Here is a 25,490-nt window from a genome sequence, read left to right as displayed (position 1 = left end):
AAAATACTGTCCTTTCAAGCTAAGACTTGTATGGATAAAGAACCAGAACCATGATTATTTTTTGTTTGTTTACTTTTATGTATGTATCTTTCTGTGAAGAATTGACAAAAAGAGAAACTGATTATACTGGCTGAAAGAAATTTTTTAATACAGCAGAAGAGAGGCATAATCAAGAAGGATCTTTATTAGAGCACTCTTCAAGGAAAATAGGATGGTTTTGTAAACTGAAGACCTAAAGAACCAAATTCATGGAATGAGGAAGAAATTAATGCATTTTAAAAAAAGTTTTATTCCTCTGGAGCTTTTTAAAATGAGATGATTGTGAACCACTTCTGTAATGTGGCTGTGCAAAAGAACAAGAGGGATATGGGGAAGGAATATGGACCTATTAGTGCCACAGACTAAGCTCTGTCTACAGTTCTGGTTACCTGCACTTGGGAAAATGAACCAAAAAAATCTAGAAAAGATTTTAGAATGTAGCTATGAACATGACATAGAGAAGACTGTCTCATGATGATTTAAAGAATTGGCTTTGTACTCCATGCAAGTGTGGTTATCATCTGCAAACATAGAAGGAGATCAGCATCAAAAGAGGGAAAATAAGAATGCATAAAATAAGAACGTTTCCACGGTTGCTTGGTATTTGTGACTCAGATACGGCTTACAAGACTTCTGGAGAGAGGTCTTGTTTTTTTGAACATATTTGCTTTATAAAAAGGTAATACTTCACCATAACTGTATCTAAAGTGCATCTTCCCTTCCTATGACATGAAAATGTTTTTAAAAATGGGTAATTAGCATTATTGAAGATGCTATGAGGTAATGTCTCTCTTTTAGGACTGAATGCATTTTTTTTGTAAGGGATGCAGTGGACATTCATTTGCCACAATGTCATCCAAACTCAAGGGTTGAGTAACTGATAATTAAAAGATCATATGCCTCCTTTTGAAAGTCTTGATTTAATTCCAACCAAGTTATTGCATTCTGACATTCTATCTGAATTTCTCCCTTTTAACACAGCTGTTAGATAGTATTCAACAGCTGCATATCACATGCCGGAATACAGTGCTCCTTGAGAGAAATGGAAACTATTACTGGTGTTTTAAAATGCACAGAAGAGTTAGGTATTTCTGTAAAATAATTCTGCCCTGTAATTAATAATATAATGAAATTATAGGTTTGAAAACTATGCTGACAATGCTACTAGATGAAGATGAAAGCTAAACACCAATACTTAAATCAGGTACTGTGAAGCTGAGTTGAGAGAAACATGTCCTTGTCCTAACAAACTTTTAGTTCTTGCATTCTTTTCTTTCTTTCTTTCTTGGCCCTGCTGATGGATAAATTTCTTGAGACTGACAGAGAAGTCTTTACTAAGTTCTGCACAGATGGAAAAATTTTCTATCTGCAATATTTTCAGGCTTGCAGGAACAGGAACAACTGTGTATCAGCCACTGGCAATGACATAATGTCCAACACAAGTTCTGCTTCAGTGGCTAAAGAAATCAAAAGCCGAAAGTACTTTACCAATCTCTACTTTTAAAGTCTGACATTTCCATTAGTCATGATGATAAACAATGTTCATCTTTCAGGCCTGGGGGAAAGCAGTTTAAGGAGCTCCCAAAAAAACGTAGTTCATTGCCATTTGAAAGGCTGAACTACAGCTATATGAAACAAAATACAGTAAAGGAACTCAATAAAGCAAGATTATGATGATCTATTAGACCATCCACAACATTCAACTGTACTGTGGACATGGCAGGAATCTGCACTCCTACACAGAGATCAAAATGCCAACAGGAATGCATGTTTCTATTCATGGCCTGAACATCATGGCTAGATGTGTTTCTGACTGACAGTGATGGTTGGGATTATACTGCAAATTAAAAGCTGTAGATGTGCGGCGTGACCAGAGCTCTGCTTTCCCTCTCTGAATGAGCCCTAATTGGATGTCTCTGAATCTCTCAGGCACTCAGTACTGCCTTCATGTTGATGTACAGGCTCCAGAGAAGATAAGGAACTCAGGCATCCCTATGATCTGAATTTCTTGTGACTGATTCCAGCTGGCAACTTCAAGCACATAGGTTCTCCGGTGTACTTTGTGAGGAAGCCTTTGTGAGGCTGCTGGCTATGATCATAGATATTCAGTTAATTTATTGGGTCTAAGGACCTCATATTTATGTATTGCATAAAATGGGAGCAGTGGCAAAGACTTCTAGATTTCACCTGAAAAACCTATATATGGACTTATAATATATTTTTCTGATATTTCTCTCTTAAACAAGTCACCTCCTAACAACCCTTGGCAGTCCTTCCTGTGATTAGCAGTCAAGATGTGACAATGAATGAAACAAATGTCCTCACCCATGGAGCTACGTTCCTCAGTCTGAAAGACCTGAGTCAATTTTGAAAAAGGAAAATCACATACCCCCAGATTCTTGAAAATAGTTTAGACCCTTACATCTCCATCATAGTATTTATGCTCTTAATTCCTATTGATCTGGCAGAACTGAGCCTGAAATTTTCTTAAGAAGAACTTTCACTGCCTGAACTGAGAAAAAAAAAAAAAAAAAAAAAAAAAAAAAAGAGAGAGAGAGAGAAGAAGAAATCACCATTATCCCTACTTTACAGATGGGGAACCAAGGTAAAGAGTACCCAACAAACTCATAGTAGAAGTGTAACAAAAGCTAAAACCTGATCATTTTCTACTAAATTTCTTTTCTCAATACCACCTCTACTGCCTTTGTTTTCCCACAAAAAAAAGGTAATGCTTTAACTAAGTAGTAGTCTTTCTCTACCACTCATGTTTCCTGAATATTCCATTTTCTTCCCTCATGGTTTGTATGTTTAGCTATAATTTCAGGATTTATTTTTACAGCAGTCTCTTACAGAAAGGAAAATCATAAGCTCTAGAGAGTAGAATTTTAGAAACTGAAAGCTAGAATTTACCTTTGAACTTGAAATATTATGTATATGGATCTCTAACAAGCCCAACTACACAATCATTATCTTCTTATAGTAATTTTAGGTATTTTTGAGATATAGCATAGTCTTAAGTATAAAATCAAATTTTCTACCTAGGGGATTCATATATGTGAGGAAGCTTTTTATTCCTCTCTTTCATGAATGTCAGATTACTTGGTAAGTTGAAAAACAAAAATTCCAAGCATAGTATATTACTGAAGCTTTATTCCTAAATCATAAAGGGAAAAAAGTCACTCTTTGTATTAGTTGTCGTAGATACTGTCACTCTAATTAAATACACATAAGAATTAAGAGTGATAGAGACAGTGGTAAATACTGTACATGCATTCCTTTATCTATGTCCAACAAAATTTTATAGCAATGAGCTTTGGATGCAGTTTAAATTTGCTCATAGACTGTGCTAGGCTACTTGATTAAAGGCTAATCAACATCTTTACAGGCCAGGACACGATCGGATAAACACCGAGAGAGCTGGGGGAGGAACGCTAGCAGACTCATCAGTGCAAATCGGGTGCAGGGAATGAACTACATCTGACTCCCAAAGCACAGTCAGAATATTGTCTTCATGTTTAGCCCACCAAACAAATCCCTCTCCCACTGACTGAAGGAGGCAGAACACTCATTAAGACATGCAATGGAAGAAAGGTTTTGGGGAGAAAAGGAAAGGTTCAAAGTGGACTGGGGAGAAACAAGAACGGAAATAAGGGGAATAAACAATTCAGTTCAGTGTAAACTGGTGGCTTGTCAGACTGAAATGTGTGCCTGATCACTGTCATCTACCCTATAATCTCATTAAAACTTATTTTTATCTCCTGTCTGGGTGGACTGGTCTGAGTGGTACTTTTGGATGCCAGTGAACTCTCAACTGGATTAGCCAGTGAAGACAGAAGATTGCAAACCTCCAGGTCCAAATGCAGATCCCACACATCTGAGGAGAGCAAGAGGATCTGGGATCTGCTATTCGGTCAGCTGAACATCTAAAAAAAGCTACTGGAGTGATCCATTTCTTTATGTACAAATGCACACATATATATGTAGATCTATACATTACGACATTGTTGATGTGTGTGGCCCATGTTTGGGTTCTGTGTCCATGTACCCACCCACTGGGAGAAGCTGCTCAGCTTTGCAACAGGCAAAAACTGAGGTTAGGTTAGGTTACATCTGTGGGGCTACCTGACTGAGCTGACTCTAGCACACTGACATGAAATGTTTTGCCAAAACCCCCCTACTTTATTTAACTACCTCTCTCTGCCATCTGCTCCAAATACACTATTCTGTGAAGAAATAATTTAGATGGGCAACTTACCTGCCAGAGCAATAAAAACTACCTACACATTAGGTAACTCACTTTGAAAACACTATCTTCATCATTGTTTTCTGACAAAATCTGTCTGTAAACAATTTGAAACAAAATAGAGTATTTCTAACTGACAATAAGAATGGTCCCAGAGACCAGGTGGGATCACATATTACTCAGTTACCAGGGCATTGTTTTGTTCGGCTCCATTTCAGTAAAGCTTATGAGAGCAATAAAAATACCATGAAGTTATTTGGCAGCTAGACATTATGCCATTACAGAGGAACAGATTTAAGTGATGGCAATAAACAGGGCTTTTTTATATGTGCATATTTAAAAGGGCATCAAAAATGTGCAGCTGAATCTGGCAGAAATAATGTTTGCAGTTACTCAATCATGGCATAAGGTGAAATGTAGTTTAAAGATAGAGCTCAATAAATTATTCCTGCTTTAGAGAGGACAGAAATCTGTTTGAGATTGTGCATGCTGGGAACACCGTTTGACTCAAGGTTGGCTGAACAGAATCTTCTGCTACTTGGTACTACATCAATTCTATTCTCCCAGCAAATTTTTTCTGCTTTCATTACTTTCAGGAAGTGTCAGGAAGTGATATTATGAACTAGCAGTGTGTGTCCCTATATCACGTGACTGACAAAAAAATGTGTTTTTTACCAAAAAACAAAGTTGCAACAGTGCCATAAGCACTGGCTTCATCATATCACCAACTGGAAAGGATCATGATAGAGTAACCTTGACCTTCTGCTGTAACCAGACCAGTGACTCTCATCCAAGTATTACTACATCAAACAATCATTATTCAAATAATATTTATTGTGATAGTCCTGAGAAAAAAAGACAGAATCCTGTTGTCTTAGGTACTGTACAAAGAAGAGTTCCTGCTCTTAAGAACTGAAAATATAAGTAGCCAATTAATAATACAAGGTGGAAAAAAGGGATCTAAAAAGTAGGTAAAACTTGCATATTTTTGGGTTGAGACTAAAGATTATTTTATTGGTAAAAATATTTCAAAATATCCCATAAACTGGAAACAGCCTATGAAGGATCAGTTTTAGAAAATTCGTTTTGGAATGTCACAAATTCTTTTTCAACCAAAGTCATAAATGAAAATTTTCAAAATTCCAAAAGGAGCAAGTATCACCAAATAACATAAAGCATTTTGTTTTGCAGTTTTCTGCTAGAATACTTTCTGAAATCAAATCAAATATTTATAGGTTTTCCAATTTTCCGATAAAATCATGTTATAATGAAAACTTTCTGATAACTTTTAACTATGCACGGAATTTCACTGAGTAATGCAATAGCATGAAAATCTTGCTATTTTGACATTTCTGAGGGAAGATGCTAGTGTAGACGTGAGAAGGTTTATTGCAGAGAAACAAAAATTGTGAAAACTTTAGAGAAAGCAAAAGAATAGGACTTTGATTGTAGTAAAGGGAACACAGTAATGGACATAAGTGTGAGAGGTTAGTGGGAATAAGACAATGAAGAATGACACAGAAGTGGGAAAGAAGAAATAATCTGTTGGAAGCAGGCAGTAGAAGGTCAGATGAAATTGTAATTTTGAATGATCCCATATGAGTTGCAAAGCTCTGTCCACTGGATGTTGACCCCCAATAACTTTTTCTTGGTGTACCCAGGCTGTGGGGTTGGAAGGAGGAGAAGCATCTCCTGCATCCCACTACCTGCAAGCATCAGTGGGGTAATGCTGAAAAAAGCTGTGAGCATAGCTCTAGAGCAGTTTCTTTAATCCCTTGTAGTGGGACAGCCCATTTTGGCTGAGTCTGGGTCTGGAGTCTCTCTTCGAAGCTTCATGACTGTGGTAAGACTCCAAAACAAAGAACCTGGCTGCAGGGGAGTGAATTTTCTTCTTCAATCACAAATATGGTTAGCAATTAACAGTATTAACAGTGGGAGAAGAGAATAACAATTGTCTTGTTTCAGTGTTCTCTTTTTCAGGAGGTCCTCAGTATGAGGTTGTAGAAGTAACTGTTTCTTTGTGTTTTTCTGAGACTTATCGTATACTTACACTTGAATTGTTTAAGTGACTGTAGAGTTATTCTGTGAAAGAATGCAATTACCAAAAATTACTACACCAATCAAACTGATAAAAACACTCAATGTCCTATAATTGGTGAGCATGAACATTATTCAAACATATTCCATAAGCTTTTTGTTGGTAAAAGAGCTTTGTGGTTGCATGCTAAAGGCCACCATTGATGCCATGTACAGATCAGTTGTACATTGGTTAGCTAAAGGAATGAAAAAATGTTATTCTGGTAAATCTAAAGCAAATTATTTGAGAGAAATTGCTGACAATAATGGGAACACAACAGTAGTAAACCTTCAGTGTGCTGAACTAAAATAAATATCTTTTGGCACTCTTAAAGCATTATACCTCCTATAATATTGAAATATGTGGATATGCAGAGAGGTATTTTTATCATGCCTAGATCTTATCTTGGTGGCATTATGCTTGGTGGATCTACTCAGGTACGTAACTCCTGAGTAGACTTGTGTGTAACACATTTTATAAACAGATTATTCTCTACAGGAGTTTATATAGGTGACATTTATCTCTAATGTCAGTAGAAAACACACAATGTCCTCATGAGGAGAATCTTTATACAAAAAGTCAAATGCTCAAGCTACTGTGAACTCCTCTACATGCTAAACCGGTAATAGTATCAATACTGCTCTATCACAACCCTGTTAAGTTCTTCATAGATTGTCATTTTCCAGGAAAAAAAAAAAGGGTTAGCAGTGGAAGAATAGTGACATTGCTAAAAGCTGCAATATGTATTCTGAGGGAATTGGATTCACCCTTTGATCAGAAGTAGAAATTTCCCTTATGATTTCTTCACAATGAATATATAAACTGAGTGAAGTATAACACTAACCTGCTCTACTTCCCATCTTCAATTCAGGTTGCTAAGCTTTGGAGATTCTTAGCTATGGTGAATTGTGGTTTGGATTTTTCCTTAGTTTTGAAGTATAAGGAAATTACTCTGAGGTTACAGACTCTGAGATTTTCATGTACTTGTTTACAGAATAGAGACTAACCCTGCAATCTCTGGAGGTTAAAGGTAAATTCATTAATGAATTCATTCATTAACCCATTCATTCATTAAGTCTCATTTGCTCAGCTCCTTAGGAACTGCAACGACAGCACTGTCTCCTATTGATGAATGGTAATATTTGTATCTCTAACCATAAATGAACACGTGTCAAGAATCTATTTGAAGAAATTAATTTTGCAAAGAAAAAGGAAGCTTCATGGTGCAGCAAATGCAAAGAATAGCTTCACACATAGATCAACTAACTATGGGATATTAGGTTTCAGACTGTGGATAGTGTTTAGTTTTAGACAAAAAAATTCTTCTCTCTTACCTCTGCTGTATCAAAAAATGTGCCCAACTAGATTAACATGAATGTAGCAGTTTGCCTGCTCCTCATTAGAGTTTGCACAATTGATTAAATAATGAAGAAATAGCCACTTAACCATTTGGAGAAGAAAATATTTCAAGGATTAGAAAATATATTCTACACTAGACCAAAATCTATTTTAACACTTTTCTCCAGTATGCTTATGCTATTTGCTGAAAAAAGAATAAAATTAAGAAATTTTGGCTAGAGCATGTATCAATGCATCAGGCTACACTTGTTTTATCAGCAGATATTCTTCATTCAATGCATATTGTATAGCTTATAGTGGTGGTGAAATTTCTCATTTGCACAAATCTCAGATTGGACCTATGGCGTGTACAGTAATTACCAAGGCCTTATTACACTGTGTAATGATTTAACCTTGAAACACTGGAGTCAACGCTGGCATCCTCTGTCTTTGAAATGGCATGTTTCTTCAAGGTTATAAATCCACATTCAGCTTGGGGAAGGTGGAAAGCGGGTATTGGAGTGATTCTTTCACAGCTAATTGCAAGCAAAACTATCTGGTTTTTACCAATAAGAAACTGAAACCAAAATTTAAAAGTTTCAATAACTGAAGGTAGACAAGGATTAATTTTTTTAATGCCCAAGCATCCAAAATGTCAAGTCTGCATCTTTTAATCCTAGGAAGGCTATCTCACAAAATCATAATGCCCCCACACGCCTCCCCCCCCGCTCCAAGTTTGACATAGCAAGATGTTTGACATACCAATGACATTTATTTTAGAAGTATTTAATATCTACAAGGAATCAAAGAAAAGGCATAGGCATTGGAAACATTCATGCTTGCCTTCTTTACTGTGTACTTAATTTTACTTTGCAGCAAACTAGAAATTTTACTAAGAACAGATATAATTTTAAGCATGGTAATTTAGATCACTAGAAATCAATTATCAGCTTCTTTAATTACCCTCAACACATTTTGTTTCATATCCCAACACAATCAACTTTAATTTTTAGGTTTTTTGTAGGCACTCAGTTACCTAATCATATTTCAAATGATAAAAACATTCATTTTGTGTGTAATCCACTTTATTTCTTCCACAATCCCTGAAATAAAAACCTTATGCTGACATTTATGAAATGGCAGGAGGAAAAATGCTGTAACTGTGGGTATTACTTTGGGTAATAACAGCAAGGCTTTTAAATCCTTGCTTGCATAAAGGCTGACCTTTTCTATTGGTAGAAAAGTAATTTCTATTGAAACTTGGATCCATCCCTTAGTCATTATTGTTACCTGCATCTTTTCAAGTTATTTTTTCAGTGAGGCCTTTATGTTCATATGTCTGAATCTGCTTGGCTTCATGTCCTAGGTCACAGCATATTTTATATAATTAAAAAGGGAAAAATCACTGAAGACTAACACAGTCATGTTTTAAAATCCAGTTTTAAATTAACTTTTGATTTGCCCCATTGACAGTATGTTGAATATATGATCTGACACTGTTAAAATCATGGCACCAGATTTTCAAGTAAATTTTTTTTTTTTTTTTTTTTTTTTTTTTTTTTTTTTTTTTTTTAAATCTGGGCATGGTAGAAACCTTGAGTCAAAATTGTTCAGGTTTCTATCTTCTTTAAGGTCTGCATCCACTGGAAATCTGGGCTTCCTGCAGATGGTTACACTTCTGACAAGGCTGTCAATAAACCAACCTTGGGTGACAAACATCAGAACAAAAAAGATGTGAAGTAGCTTAGAGAAGAACTCTGAGGTCATTGAGTGTAATCTGTGACAGCTCTCCACCTTATCAACCAGACCATAGCACTGAGTGCCATGTCCAATCGTCTCTTGAGCAACTTTAGCACTTCTTTGTACAGCCTGTTCCAAAGCTGGACAACTCTTCCCATGGAGAAATTCTTCCTGATATCCATCCTGAACCTCTGCTGGCACAACTTGAGACAATTCCACCTTGTCCTGTCACTTGCTGCCTAGGAGAAGAGCCTGACCCCCACCTGGCTGCACCCTCCTTTCAGGGAGTTGCAGAAAATGATGAGACCCTCCTTGAGCTTCCTTTTCTCCAGGATAAACACAGCTTGAGACTCCTCACAGGATTTACTCTCTAGACCCTTCACTGTCTTGGTTGGTCTTCTCTGGACTTGAATTCACAGAAAATACTAAGGCTCTAAGAACTAGCCACAAAAGTGCATAGAAGACCAAGTGAATAATGGAATTCCATTGGGTTGTAAATACAATTTCTCTGCCTTTTAAACCCAGCGTTCTTAAAGCTGATTTTTACTTCACTTTCAGAGTCCCATCTACATTTAAATATTTGCATAGCTATGTTGTATATGGTATGTTGATTGGTACAAAAATTATTAACTGTTCAACAATACAGATCAATTATTCTTCACAGATAAATGCTGCTGAGAATACAAATACCATAAGAATATTTTCAGTTCAACAGCCACCTCTGGGTGTTCTTAAAATACTTCAAAATCTTACAGCCTACCTCAATTGTCTATTCTGAACTGCAGTGTGAACTGCTCTGGATGCACAGACCCAAAATCATGCAGATTGAGAGGCATACAGATCTGAACACTCAGCTCTAATCCTGTCTATGCATATGTTGTTGCCCCTTGAGGAAGCTGTAAGTGCAGTTAGAATGATATGTTACCCTATGCAGATAAGAGATAGACCCCAGCTTTGGAAGGTTAAATAAACATGGCAACATCTAGCCACTGCTCACAGCCCACTTAGTCTTTGATATGAAAAAAAAAAATCAAGGGGACAATGCTTTAAACAGAAATTTCTGTAACATTCCTCCTCCAGAGGTGAAAAAGAACAGTGGTTCTGCAAGTTGTTGATACACCTTGTATTTCAAAATCTGCTCTACTATTTCAGTTTCCCATTCTTACTGATCAGCTCTTTAATCACATAAACAAAATTCATTCTTTGGAAGGTGAAACAGTTTCTTGAAAACACTGACATATGCATAGATGCATATGAAAGGAAAAGGTCATGGACTCTTTTTTAGGTCTCCAAACTTCTACCTTGAGCAAGAGTTCTTACGTTTTTTAAACCTGTGTATACGTAGAAGAGTTTCACAATTATGTGTATACAACAGTATAGACAAACAGAAAATCAACACGTCAACAAGTACACAGTAACAACCACAGAGCTACACAAAGTATGACCCTTTAATCTTCAGGAATCTGAAGGCTTAGTAGCAGATTCTCAGTGTCTGTTTAGCTATGGAATTAAATTCACTAGTATACACTTTAACATGAAATCAGTTTTATGTCGCCTAATTAATGCATTTTTGCCACTTCATGCATTAAATATATACAATCAATTCTTTACTAGAAACTAGAAGAGATGGGAAATAATTTGTTCTTTTGGTACCATAGCAGGGGGAGTACTACAGATTATAGAGTAAATGCATCAAATGGAAATGTAAACCACCAGTAGAATGCACTGCTGCACCAATATCAATCACTGTGCTAAAAACCAGCGCAGAAACACAGACAGCAAATGTTAAAATGAGATGTAATTCTCCATGTTGTCTGCAAGTGAAATTGGTAGGGCCCTTAACTGGTTCAAAACCTTTGAAACTAGAGTCCCAGTTCAGATGTGCTGCTTCTGCATAGGACCTGGCATTCTTTGTAGTTTCCACTGTGGAAATTTGAGTATTGGAACACAAAACTCCATATAAAAGGAGGGAAAAAAATTGAAAGCAGACCATCATGGTGGACACCAAGTCTTCCAGATACCATTCTGGAGTTTGAGAAGAGAGAAGTGAGTATCAAAAAGCACATGTATGTTCTGCTGATGAAGAGGGAGAATTAGAGCTCAGCTCCAGGGTTTTACTCCCATCCCTTCCTGTGGCGGAGTCTCTGACATCTTGTTCATCTGCAAAATGGGTGGGCATCTCACTGAGATGTGTGTCTCCTTAACTACATTTATAGTTTCCAAGTTGATTGAAATTAATGTTTCCAAGATACTTTGAGGACTTTAGATTGAAGGGATTCATGAGATGAATTATTGGTAGTAGTGATTTTGTTGTAAATAACTGAAGAAAAAAATGATCCAAGCGGCAGAAATTTTAGCAAACATTTCAAGGAATCACAGAATGGATGAAGTTAGAAGACTTTTGGAGAATGTCTAGTCCTCTGCAGTGCTCAAACCAGGGTCAGCTAGAGCAGTTTGCTCAGCATCATGTCCAGCTGGGCTTTGAATATCTCCAAGTACAGAAATTCCACAACCTCTCTGGACAGCCTTGCCCCTGTTTGACTGCTCTCACAGGAGATAAGTTTTTCTTATGTTTAAGTGCATTTTCCTATACTACTGTTCATGCTGTTTCTTGTCCTTTCTCTAGAAGCCACTGGGAAAAGCCTGGCTTAATCTACTTCACTTCCCCATTCACCCATTGATGAAGTTCCCCTGAAAGTTTTATTTTCCTGGTAGAATGATTCCATCTCTTTATTATCTTACACATCCTGTTCTGGACTTACTGTGGTATGTCCATGTTTTTTTCTGCTAGGGAGCTCCAGATAGAATTCCAGGTGCTTTAGCCTGAGGCTGTCTAACCCTTCAGGACAACACTTAAAAAATAAAGCTGAAATACACATCTAATTCCACTGAGTGAGAAAGACTGAGATAATGAGGCCAGCTCTGAGAAGAATTTTGCTTTAGAGCTCTGCAATTCTCATTTTCCATTGGTGTAAATGTATAAGAACTGCCATGGAAGATCAGAAACTTCTGGTTCTAATCCTGAATCTCCTATTTTATTTTATATGATCTTTTTCCATTAGACAAAATCTGATTCCTTTTTTAGAGGAAATCTGCTCATAACAAAGGCATCAGCGAATGACTGAATTCCTTTACAAACCACTTTATTTTTGACTTTACAGCCAAACCATTAAGTAAGTCATATAAATTCTCAACCTGGGAACAAACTGTCATTCTTCAGAAAGTTCATCTGTCTGTGTTTGGCTAACTGCATGGAAAATAAAAGCTTTGTCATTTCTTGGTATTTTTTTCTCTCTCTCCATTAGCATTCAGGTTGGTAACCCCTAAAAAGAACTACATACTTGGCATTTTTATTTGAGTGCCATTTTCACTGATTGCAATGAAACTATATCCCAGAACATCTTCATGATAATAATTTTACAAAAATCCTAGATTGACAGGACACAAGGACATATCTTATTGCTGGTCTTTGTCCTTTATAGCATCTACAAAATATGCAGGTCTGTTTCTCCTGCAGCTCAAGTTACACAATTACATTTGACAATAAACCCCAGCAACCCCCCCTACTTTTATGATCAAAAGAGTACCAGGTTATGATATCTGGATGGAGCACCTGACTGTGGCGGGTTGGCCCTGGCTGGATGCCAGGTGCCCACCAAAGCTGCTCTCTCAGTCTCCTTCTCAGCTGATCAGGGGAGAGGAAACACAAGGAAGGGCTGCTGGGTCCAGATAAGTCAGGAAGAGATCATTCACTGATTACCACCACAGGCAAAATAGACTTGACTTAGGGAAATGAGTTTAATATATTACCAATCCATTCAGAGTAAGATACTGAGAAATAAAAGTAAAGCTTAAAGCACTTTCCCTCAGCCCCACGCCTTCTACCCAAGTTCAGCTTCAATTTCTCTACTTTGCCCCCCCCACCAGGGCAGGTGAATAGAGAGGGGGTTGTGGTCAGTTCATCACAGAGGAAAGAGTCCTCTCACTCTTCCCCTTCTCCCATGGGGTCTTTCCCATGGGAGACAGTCCTCCACAAACTTCTCCTACTTAACATGAGTATTTCCCATGGGGTGCAGTTCTTCATGAACTGCTTCAGCATGGGTCCCCTCCACAGGCTGCAGACCCCCAGGAACAGGCTGCTCCACTGTGGGGCCTTTGTGGGGTCACAAGTCTGCCAGCAAACCTGCTCCAATGTGGGCTGCTCTCTCCATGGGGCATAGGTCCTGCCAGGAGCCTGCTCCAGCTTCCCATGGGGTCAAAGCCTCCTTTGGGCATCTCCCTGCTCCACTGTGGACTCCTCCAGGGGCTGCAGGTGGATCTCTGTCCCCCCCTGGACCTCCAGGGGCTGCAGGGGCACAGCTGCCTCACTGTGGGCTCTAACTTGGGCTGCACCACGAGCTGCAGGGGAATGAATCTCTGGCACCTGGAGCAGCTCCTGCCCCTCCTCCTTCACTGACCTTGTGTCTGCAGAGCCATTCCTCTCACACACTCGCAATCCTCGTTGCCTTCTGTGAGTGTGCAGCAGTTTTCATCCCAGAAGTGTTGCCACTGTTGCTGGTGGGCTCAGCCTTGGCCAGTGGTGGGTCCATCTTGGATCTGTCCAGCATTAGCTCTGTTGAATGTCTGAGAAGCTTCTGGCAGCTTCTCACAGAAGCCACACTTGTAATCCCCTGCTACGAAACCCTTCTCACACAAAACCAATACACTGACTAAGAACATTGTGAATTGAGGAAATGGGCTCTCTGCCAGCTCTACCATAGCAGCATAGAGGAAGAAAATACTCATCCTGGTTGTTGTAATGATTAATGTACTATCCCTCTTCTCAAGCCAGGAGATGAGGTTTGAATCACAGACAGCTGGTATGAAACAAAATTGTTTTCAAATAATTCCATTCTACACAGTGGTATTAACCTTTGTTGATGGTGCCAGGGTATGATGAGTGGCTTGGGATATTGCTTATCCCTTACACCCTCAGCTGCACTGAATACTTCTTGGTCACTGATAACACTTTGTGCCCTTGAATATAGTAAGTCTGTAATTTTGTGAGAACAAAAGCTCTCTTAGCAACAATTTTGCAATACTGACTCAACAGAATTTAAGTTTTGAAACTCGTCAATAACACATGATTAAAGCTGAGACCAGCCTGGAAGAAAACACGTTTTTCTGTGCAGTGGAACTAAAAAGCCTGATTTTCTAATCAATTATTTCTCCTTGCCACTTTAACAAGTGCTTCCTTCTTCCTGACATTCTCTATTATACATTTTTCTGATAAGTCTTGTTTCTGTTCACTCTGATTATGCAGTTCTGTTTTTATGGGTTGCCACCTGAGCAAAGAGGGCATAGGCTTTTAAAAAAATGTGGACTACAAATTATTGTCTCTCTTAGGTAAGAATAGACTTGTTTGGTCATTTTTCTAGAAACCAGAAGGCATAAGTTAAATTACCTCATTCTAGGAAAATCAGTCCCAAATATCTTATTTCTTATGGCATGTAGTAATCTGGACTAGAATTGTTCTCTAGTCCTATTTTTTTCCATACTGACTAAGAATGTAAGACTTAAAGTGACAGAAAAAAAATATAACCAGGACAGACTCTAACTATAGTTTCATCTTTAGGGTACTTGGATGGAAAGGAATGAGGTTGGCTTGATCCTTGCACAAATTTGCTCTTTATTTTAGTGGCAGCTTAATGTAAAATACATGAAGAGATATGAGGGAAAGAAACACAATACTTTAGAGCAGTAATGCAAAAGAATGTGCAAGATAGCCTGGATCTGAATGCAGATGTGAAAAATTAATTGCTGCTTAATTTGCAAGGTGGTTGAGACTGCTACAGAAGTTAAGGAAGAATGTTAAAACTTAAGAGGTTTACATGGTTGACTAGGGACTGCCTTTGAGCCTTGTCTAGCTTGCTCTGCTGGTGACAAATTCACAAGGAAATGTCAAAGAGACAGGCCAGTAGTTTTGTTTGGACAAAAGTCAGAAGGAAAGGTTTGGAGTTGTAGATTCTTTTGCAATCACTACAGAGACAACTGATGAAGTTTTCTATTCAGTTGAATGCAGATTAAGATGTGGAGGGAGAATGAAAGAGAATCAAGAAAAGATCCCTCCAGAGAAAGAAGAGAGAGGACATGCTGTAGCAGAATTGTGGAAGACAAAGGTAAAAGGGAAACTGTCTCCTGTTGTGTGTGTCTGTACATGTGAGCATGCAGAAGGGAGGGGAGGCTGAGAAAGAAATGAGTGTGGTAGGGGAAAAGGGACCAAATTACTTACTTTGCAAATTTTTTTTAGAGATAAATACTTGGCAATTAATTGATATTTCACAAATTGCATATTAAACACTGAAAGTTTGTATATAAGGAACTGTGGTGTTGCCCTCCTGAAATTAGCCAACTATTTCTATTTGTCAAATTAGACTTGCAGAAGCATGTATTTGCTTAATTTTCTTTTCAAAAGAAATGTCCTAAAAACATGTTCTAAAAATGTTCATGAAGAGCAATCAATACTGTTTGTCTGGACACAAGTAAAGAAAGCCAAAAAAGCTAGGTGACCTTAACTCTAGACTTACAACAGCTGCTTAATGTGGAATGTGGAAAACCAAATACACGTTTGTTTGGAACTCCATGAAATCCTGCGAACATTTGCAGCTTGTTTGAGCAAACAAACCTGCAAGATTAAAGAGTGTGACAGCCATATATTCTCCTGCATGTGTTGAATTACACTAAGTTAGATATGACAGGTAAACTTTACTGCCAAGACTGAAAAGATCAGCTAAGTACAAGCTACTTCTTACTGAGAGCCCTGCTAATAAAGGATTAAAAAAGCAGAGATAACTGTGTGTGGGATATGCACACAGGAATCATTTAATTCAGGAAATGCTGAACATGGAAAAGACCGTGTCTGTATGGAAGCAGACTGTAAAAAAATGCACTAAAAATTGAAAACAAAAGCGACAGAAAGACCCAGCAGTGTCATGTAAACTTCAAGGGACCTATCAAGGTTTAGCAGAACAGCACAAACCCATAGAACTAAAGAATAATTTATGCTAGAGGATCACCATTCCATCCTCTGGTGAAGGCACCCACGAGACCAGAACATGTTGCTCTGGGTTTTTCTATTCACAGCATGAAAATCTCAAAGGATGGGTACTGCACAACATCTCTGAGGCAGCTTGTTCCACTTCCTGGCTGTCCTTAGGGTGAACAAGCAGTACCTGATACTCAGTGAGAACCTCTCTTGTTCCAACATACGCCTGCTGTCTGTTGTCCTCCTACCATGCAGAGCCTGCCCTCATCCTCCCAGTGACTTCCCTGCAGGTACTGGAATACTGCCATCAAAATGGAGGCCTGTATTTTTCCTTTCTGTTTTTACTCTACTGTTCCATTGTTACTATCTGGTTGTAATCCAAACCCTTTACTTTCTTGGAGCACTTTTCTGAGTTTCAGGCTGTCTTTCTGATGAAGTAATTGTGTATTAATTCTATGATATTTGTTGCCCATTCTCCATCTTGGAAGCAAATGAAAAGTATGAAATGAAAAGGACAGTTCCTTCAGTCACATTTGGCTAAGTATGAACAATCTAGGAAAAAAAAGAAAAAAGCACTTGACCTACATGAAAAAGGGTATGCCAGCACCAACCCAATATGAATGTTTATATTTCTATAAAAGGAAACAAAATTTACATAGATCATGAAAATGAGTTCTAATGAACTACTGCTCTTTCTTCTTCTTAATTTGAAATGATAATTTTGTTTAACTTTTCTGGAATAAGTTTTCTTATATAAAAAACTTCATCAGCTTCCATAGAACTGTTAGCTGGGACAGCAAATATCTAAAATTCCACCAAAATACTAAAACCAGTTATGTGTGAGACAATTACCAAGTCATATATTGACATGGAATTATTCTCCTTGTTACACTGTGTATTTTGACTTCCCTCTGTTCATATTGTCTGTGTATGGATGCACAGTGGATTGGAAATCCACTTCGTTCCAAATAAACTAAGTGGTCTTAGTAGGGAGGATAAAAAAATAAGGGGTTCAGCAAAGACTGTGAGCCACACCATGGGTTCTCACACACTCAGGACAATAACTGATAATGAAACAGCCTTTAAATCAGGGATTTTGTTATAGGCTCAGGAAAGGATTACACATTTTGACCGGTGTTATATTATCAGCCTTCCCTAGCCAGCATGAACATTCCAAAAACTGCACAAGAACAAGCAGCAAAATACCCCTAACAATCCACTGCAAAAAGAAAACCTATTTAAACTTTGCGTGCAGAAGAAATAGTTAATGAACATTTTGTGCCTGTGGGAAAAGTAATTCTGAAATTGGGAAGACTAGAAAGAGCTTGGCCTGATGCAGCTGCCTGTCATTACAGATGAAAAAGATTAGCATAGGTGGCAATGCATTTTTCTCTGTCATTTTCATGAGAGATGCATGTTCCCAGCTCTAGTGTTCCAGTTCGCAGCTCCTGTTAATGTCACTGTCTCCTGTTAGACGGAGGTGACACATGTCTGTTAGAAGAAGACTGTTTGCCTGTTAAATAACATCTCTGACAACAACTGTTCAGGTTTACAGCTATTGAAATGAATGCAGTTATATCAATAACAAATTATCAGTTCATTGTTCTTAGCCCCTAAGGCTGGAGACACCTCCCCAGGGCCCTGGGTGCACATCCATAATAGTCTTCATGGTGGTGAGAGGTTGACATTACTTCTTCAAGGATGGATACAATTAAAGTTGATGTGTAGAGAAAAGACATCACCTTGCCCTTACTCAGCAAAAGAAAATACAGTAAGGCTTTGAAATTCTCATATGTCTTCCCTTTTTTTTTTTTCTTTTTTTTTCCCCCTTTTTGGTTTTGGCTATGTAAGGCATGAACCTTGCATGTTCCACTGTTGTTTTTGTGCTTGTATGGGGAGTGCAATGTCCTTTTTGTCACACAACATGATTATACAGGTACCTTGTGAATACTTGGGAAAAAATAAACAAGTTCCATTCTGACCCAGAATGTACTCTAGGTCATAGGAAAAGTAACATCTTTATTTTAAATAAAACCATGTTGTTTATATGTAATAACTCTAGAAACAGGCTTAGAAAATTTCTAATATTATAATGCAGCAGAGCTCCAGCGGTACCCTCAGTGGATCAAACTGATTTGAAGATAAAATTAATAATCTCCCTATTTTTGTGTATAAATAACTGAAATGAAAACCTCAAAGCAAATTCTTATAGTGTCCCCTTCATCACAATAAATGGACCAATAAGATCTCTAGGGATTTCTTTCTTGAAATATCTACCTTCCCTATTTTTGAATGTCAGTATCTATGTACTTATTCTTTCCATTCTCCAGTTGCATTTTCCTATGCTATATTTTCTGAAAAGGCATTTTTTGCATCAGCTGGTCTAATTTTTCAGATGCTGCCCCTTACTCAGATAAATAAGGAACCCTTTATACAAGTAAGTGGGGAAACTGTGCCTCTCTTTTAGTAAACAGCTGATTTCAACTCCATGGGAGCAATTCCAATACAGAGATAAAAAAGTCAACACAGCTTACAATTTTCCCTTCCAAATTTCCCAAATTTCACAAAAGCTTCACAACTTCTCTCACACCTCATCAACAGTACAGAAATTACCATTATTTCCTTCTTCTATGGTGTCACAGTGAGTGAAATACATTGAATACAGCTGAAAATAAAACTTGGAAGGTTATTTCACTATCAAAGCTTTTATGACTATATGTTTTTGTTTGTTTGTTTGTTTGTTTGTTTGTTTGGGTTTTTTTGTTTGTTTGGTTGGTTGGTTTGTTTTTTTTTTTTTAAATACTACATGTACTTTTTCCTGTTTAAAAAAGAAAGATGAAGTAAAAACATAACCTTTCCTTTAAAAAACATTTTTACCACCTTTTTCAGTCTGTTTTTAGGATGATGTACAGTTAGGCTTTTAAGAATTAGAGTGAACTCATGCAAACTGTTTTTGCACAGCATAATATTCTTAAATGAGCTGCTAACAAATAATTTGTGTAACATTTCATTTTTACACTTTATTTTGCAAACTTCAGGTTGAGATGCATTCCTATAGCCAACGCCTTACAAGCTGAGAAGGATCAAGTAGAAAATCACAAAGAAGGAGTTTGGAAGAACTTGTAGAAGAAATAACTCTTGATGAAAGTATTCTTGGAAGGCAACAACAATGACACTGAGTGTTTTACAAAAACCTCTACAAAACAAAATAAAACCTGAAATTACAAAATTCAGATTATAAATTTAAGCCTTCACTGCCTGTCCCAGCAAGATGAAGTATTAGCTTGTCCCTTAAATGCTTTTTATGCTGTGGAAAGAAGTGAAGGACAAAGTTTATGTCGACCTAAAAGTATTTGATGGAAAGAACAGTAACAATGATCTTGACAGATGATATCACAAAGGAGTAGAGCCACAGGTTAGGGATGGGGTTTGTGAGTAACTGCAGCAGGGCTGAACAGCCCTCAAGGGTGAGGACAAGGTACTTAAATGCTCTTCAAAGAAATTAAGGGCCTGAGTGCACTGACTGCAGGAGAAGAGGGGGAAGCAAAAAAGAAAGCTTAGTTTAAGCAGAGTCTGTGAAGGAGCTGTTTTCACTAGCTGGATTTTTCTGTAAGGAAAATGAGTCTTTATATTTTGAACCATTACTACATGCATAAAATATAAAATTCCAGGTGTCATTTTTGCAACTGGAGGGGAGGTATTGCTGAATTTGAACCTTCAACGGTTTTATGCTTTGCTGTGTCCACGTGCCCTAGATAAAAGTAAGCACTATTTACTGAACCATAACCTGACTACTGACCACACACAGAGATCTGTTAATGATTTACACATCCAGGAAAGGAAGCCCTCATATATATGTACATCAGCACTGTAAAGCAAATTTTCAATAAATTCTGTGGCCATGGGGTAATAAAGAAAGTACTTTCTTTCACTCTGTGGCTCTACAGAAGCACCAAACCCCTGCTCAGTCACAAAATTCATCTGCCAGGTCTTACCAATCCGAGCTGCTTTATAGGAAAGCAAGCAGCCCTGCTCCATTACAGGACAATGTGCATCAAAGAGGTAAGTATGGGAAGAAACCACCAGCTTGTCTTGGTTATCCCAATGCCCTATTGGCTAAAACAGACCATGTAGACAAACACAATCCTGAAAGCAAAACAGCAGATCAAACTAAGGAAGCTACAAGGGAAAACAGCAAGAAAAGTCATGTAGAAGGGAGATGTAGATAAAAAGTATACTTGACACTAAGAACTGAGGTTAATTGTAGCCTAAAAAATGACATGGAAAAGTAAATCTCAGCAGCAGAGAAATCTGTACAGCCCTTTGTACAACAGAAAAGAAGACTGCTACGTAAAGCACAGAGCTGGAAAATGTTCTGTCTAAAAAATTACATGTAGAGGTAATAATTGTTGTGGTTTTTAAATTTTCAAAAGATTTCCTTTAGGTTTTATACAACCAATATCGGATTAGGTTACAAATGCATTGATCCATTCAACTTAATCTATTTTTTCTCAAAAATCACTGAAGATTATGCAGAGGAATACTGTCTCAGTGCAGGAACTCCTTCAGCTCTGATGTTTGCCAAACAGGTAAATTTTATGTAGTTATGAAACTACATAAATAGTTATGAACAAACAAACTTGATATTTCATAACATATTTCATTTTTATTACCATGACATGTGAACTTTCAAGCATTCTTTTTTTCTATAGAGAGCCAGCATATAGAAGATATGAACAAAAAACATGGGCAAGGTGCTAAGACAAAAAAGGTTACTTTTAAATAAAGGTGGCATTATTAGAGACAAAGTACTCAAGTCACTGGATGCCCCACCTTCCTAAAATCCTTGGAAATACTCGGATCCTGTTAACCATGGTTTTATTTAAACAGGACTATAAATAAGGGATGAACTAGGACTCACCCAATATGCATGTATTGATATGTACATACATATGACATGCATGATTCCACATATTCCAGGTCATTATTTAAAAAGTTATCCTCTTCTATTTTGCTTGAATATGCTGATACTTTTATTAATGAGGCTACCAGGAAAAATATGGATTTTATCTAGAATACTTATTACTGATTTTGCTGTGATGCAAGATCAGGATATCTGATCTTAGGTGAAGGTATATTTATCTATATACATACATAGAGAGATAGGTAACTGAGCTTCAATTAAAATAACAACTGCTTCCTATAACAACTACGTCATCATATATAATGATGAAACAAAGAGCTTTTGTTGTCTGATAACGCATACCTTAATACAGTCCTGAAGAGGAAGATATATTAATTAGGTTTTTTTCCACTTGAACAAAATTTTTTCGACTTTAAATCCCCAATATTGATTTTATTCCACTGTGTTACAGGTTGTAAATGTACAGGAGGAAAGGCTGCAGCCAAGGGAGGGAACAGAGGTTCAGCAGGTGCATACAGGCAGAGATTAAGTCCCTCCTGCAGCTCCTGCTGTTAACACCGTCCAGACAGAACAGGTCTCCAGCTTACGAGGCAGCTGGGACTGCCAAATAAAGAGCTCAAGGAGACTGGTACATGAGGGGGAGATTTGTGCTCTCTTATTGTTACACTTTTACATATGGTTTGACTTGATGATGCTGGAGGTCTTTTCCATCCTCAGGAATTCTGTGATTCTATGATACAGGACCCAGTGTTTGATCTGCAAATCTCAAGGACATGATAAGAAATTACTTTGGGTCAGGAGCACTCCTAAATAATGAAGGTATTTTGTAACTGGGAAAAGAGGTATGAAGTAGCCATGTTTTTAGCATGCTAAATAGAGCCAGCCTTTCTGGACATTCCAGGTCATTATTTAAAAAGTCATCTTATTCTACGCTGCTTGATTATACTGATACCTCATAATAAGACTACCAGGAAAAGTATGGATCTTATCTAAACTATTTATAATTCAGATTGGTGTGATGCAAGATCAGTATATCTGATCTTAGATGAATATTTGAAGGAGAAGTATTTTAATTTCAATAAGGCTTGGCTTAAATAGACATCTTTAAAGTGTCCTAAATTTTGTATAAGTATCTTTTTTTTTGAGAGAGAGAGAGCAACAACTATTTATTAATAGTACATTTAAACAGTGAATAACAATTATTTCCTGGTTCTGTATTAAAACCAGAAATTCTCTTTCTTATCAACACTCTTTTCAATTAAGGTAGATATTACAACCCCATGTGACAAAAGAAGCCCTGCATTTGAAGTACTCTTACACAAGAAAAGTGGTTGCACCAACTGGAGCTCAGACACACTCTAATAATGACACTGCAAGAAGCCCAAGTAGCCTGTAAGACTATGTATATAACCTGCAAAAGTGTCTGCAGCAACTATTGCTAAATGAAATTAAAATTAAAATTACAAAATGGCAACCCTAAATATAATAGGAAAAATTTACTGGAATATATAGTGAACACATACATTCAATTTCTTCAGAAACTCTATTATTTGCAGATTTATTCCTTCCATGATATTGCCAGAATCCACTCTTAATGCTGAACACCAAATTCAGTACTAAAATTTTCCATGAATCCTGAAAAAGATCTCCATCTTTGGACCATAAAATAAAATAAATTCCCAAACAAAAGACATTGGTGCTTTTATTTTTTTTCCCTTGTGTAGTGCAAAACTTTGATTTATTTCAGTTTTAGTTCAATCTTTCAATGTCTGTGAATGAAAGCCCATGATTTTTCCATCAAAAGAAGGATACAGAAATGACACTGGTGGTTGACAACCACAGGCAATTAAGTCAACTAAACTTCGCAATTATCACATAAAGAATCAGCAATAATGAACTTTGTTTTTAATCAATCCCTTAACACTATTATGTTACAGGAAAGAAAACCCATAAGCATCCTTTTTTGCAAATTACTGCACTTTCTCTAATCATTATCTCTAACTGTGGCCAGTAATAAAAATATGGCAAACAGCCATCTAAATTAAATATTGAGTTATTTTACCTTCTATATCAACCCCATGGATACAGTAATCTCTTCTGTTCTGCATTGTCCATATTCAGTATATACAGACAAATTTTACTGAATTTAGCAGAAGATACATATCTGACATCAGATTTTTACACAGTAGTTTTCTGCTCCATTGGGCAAAATAGAAAAACCCCACAAAAGTCAAATTAACAGTTTTTAATGAAGCAGAATACCTGAAAACCTCAAACAATTAAAGAAAGCCAAAATTACAGTTTGATAGAAGATCAAGGATTTCCTCCTGATCTCACTCTCACTTATGCCAACACTAATTGGAATGATTCTAGCATAACTAGCAACACATCTTCAAACAAGAGCAAAAATGTGATGCAAGAAAATGCCTTACAAATTATGAAAGAAACCATGTGAAAACTGCACACATAATAACACATTCAATATCTTCCTTGAAAACAAAACTGTTAAGTATTTGCTAATTAGAGTGGCATTTCAAGCAAGATTTTAAGCTAACCAAGTTCTTTTCAAATCATCAACCTCTTTCTCATGCTGAAGAATGGTAACTCACAAAAGTTAACTATGGAGCAACTATTTGTGTAATGGTTTACCAAGGGAACAACAGCTTCAGTACTTTTCTTTTAGGATTGGCCATGCTCTGAATAATTGCCATAGCTGTTTCGCATTTACTTGAGAAATAAACTGAACAATTTATGCCAGTTCAAATTATCAGTACTTTGTTCCCACATATTGATTCAATATTAGGGTTCCTATTTCTTTATTTGTGTTTACAGATACTTTACATCACAGCACCTCTGATCTAGGATCAAATTGCACCTCAAATTCAATTCCATTTTTCTCTAGTGGTATAGCTGTCTTCTACTGTAACACTGTGGGTTGATAAACAGACTATAGTCATTGGTGACAACAGGTAGCACACTGTCTTGACTTTGCAAGTCTGCAGTACTGAGGCTTCTCAGGCTTACTTTGACATTTTCTTGGTCTACCTGCACATTTTGCAGGACTTGTTTAAGTGAAGATTTTTTAAAAAAATTATTTAAGTTCCTGCTTCTCTTTTTCTGTATAACTATAATTTTATATAGAATAGTAACACGTAGTTATTCTGATATGATGAAATATTTAATAATGGCACAATTACCCAATCTAGAAGAATACAAACCTAGTCTGATGCATGAATAAAGACAGAGAATGCAAAGCAAAGTCAGGCATGAAAAGGATTATAAGAAATGAGGGGCAAACTGACCCAATCCAAAGTCTGTAAACTACTTACCAACAGCCTGTTAATGAATCCCCACAATAAGCTGAGCAAAATTAAAGTAATGAAGAACAACATCTGAAATACATAAACCTCAAAAGTAAACTTTAAACCATCAGACCAATGAATAAATAGCAAGGTGCAGAAGATTAGCAAACAGAAAAATGGCTCAAAGTTTATTCTAGGGAAGGGAATGAAGAAAGCAATCACCTATTCCTCCTACTGGAAAACAGCAAGTTACCACAGCATCAATATTTCACTCATCTGAAAGATTTAAAGTACTAATTTGTCTGCTGCATTGCTCTCCTTTCACCTTTGCCTGAGGCAGACCTGATCCTGCCATCATATTGTACAAAAACCAGAAAGCCCATAGCAAACATAGTGACACCATATAACTATTTCAGTTATAAGACAGAGATACACAGGTCATTACAAAGAACTTCTGGTTCTTGGGCTTTATTTACCTGCCTTTAAAGCCTGGAGTTTTTTCATTGCATGTGTATAGAACTGCTATGTGTACATGCATGAAAAGGGGAGGTGAAAGATGTTTGTAAGATTTATATATGGACCTCAGCACACAGATTCAGTTCTAAACCTATTCAATGTAATGCTTTCTCATGTGTGCATTCTTCTGCTGGAATTGCTTATACAGTCAATTATCTGTTTCAGCATTAAGTTCTAATATTCTTCATAATATATAAGCCACCTTTTAGATACAAGACATTTGCTGATCTGGACTACTGACTAATGCATAGATTAGCGTGATGTTTCTACAGCAACTAAAAATAGGA

General features: G+C 37.1%; 1 protein-coding gene and 1 long non-coding RNA gene across 8 annotated transcripts in view; one reads left to right on the top strand and one right to left on the bottom strand.

The window, feature by feature from the left end:
• The window catches only part of PRLR (prolactin receptor), a 147,563-nt gene that overhangs the window by 18,911 nt on the left and 103,162 nt on the right, over positions 1-25,490 (bottom strand). Inside the window, exon 1 of one of the 6 annotated variants that reach the window (XM_083884343.1) lies at positions 24,715-24,953. The exons of 3 other annotated variants lie outside the window; for them this stretch is intronic. The gene's annotated coding sequence lies outside the window, so the exon portion shown is untranslated. Of the gene's footprint in view, positions 1-7,203; positions 7,313-13,894; positions 14,120-24,714; positions 24,954-25,490 lie in introns of those variants that run through there. 2 more of the 6 variants (XM_083884344.1, XM_083884345.1) reach the window with 2 other exon arrangements.
• LOC310923191 lies at positions 15,313-23,967 on the top strand. Of its 2 annotated transcripts, XR_014592561.1 has the most exons (4): positions 15,313-15,595; positions 16,560-16,751; positions 18,857-18,898; positions 19,500-23,967. It is a non-coding gene; the product is annotated as an uncharacterized lncRNA (long non-coding RNA). The 2 variants fall into 2 exon arrangements; XR_014592562.1 differs by lacking the exon at positions 18,857-18,898 and having other exon boundaries at positions 19,500-23,964.

This window comes from Zosterops lateralis (genome assembly GCF_965231275.1).
Source record: "Zosterops lateralis genome assembly, chromosome: Z".
NCBI lineage: Eukaryota > Metazoa > Chordata > Aves > Passeriformes > Zosteropidae > Zosterops > Zosterops lateralis.
This window is presented reverse-complemented; position numbering and strand designations above follow the sequence as displayed.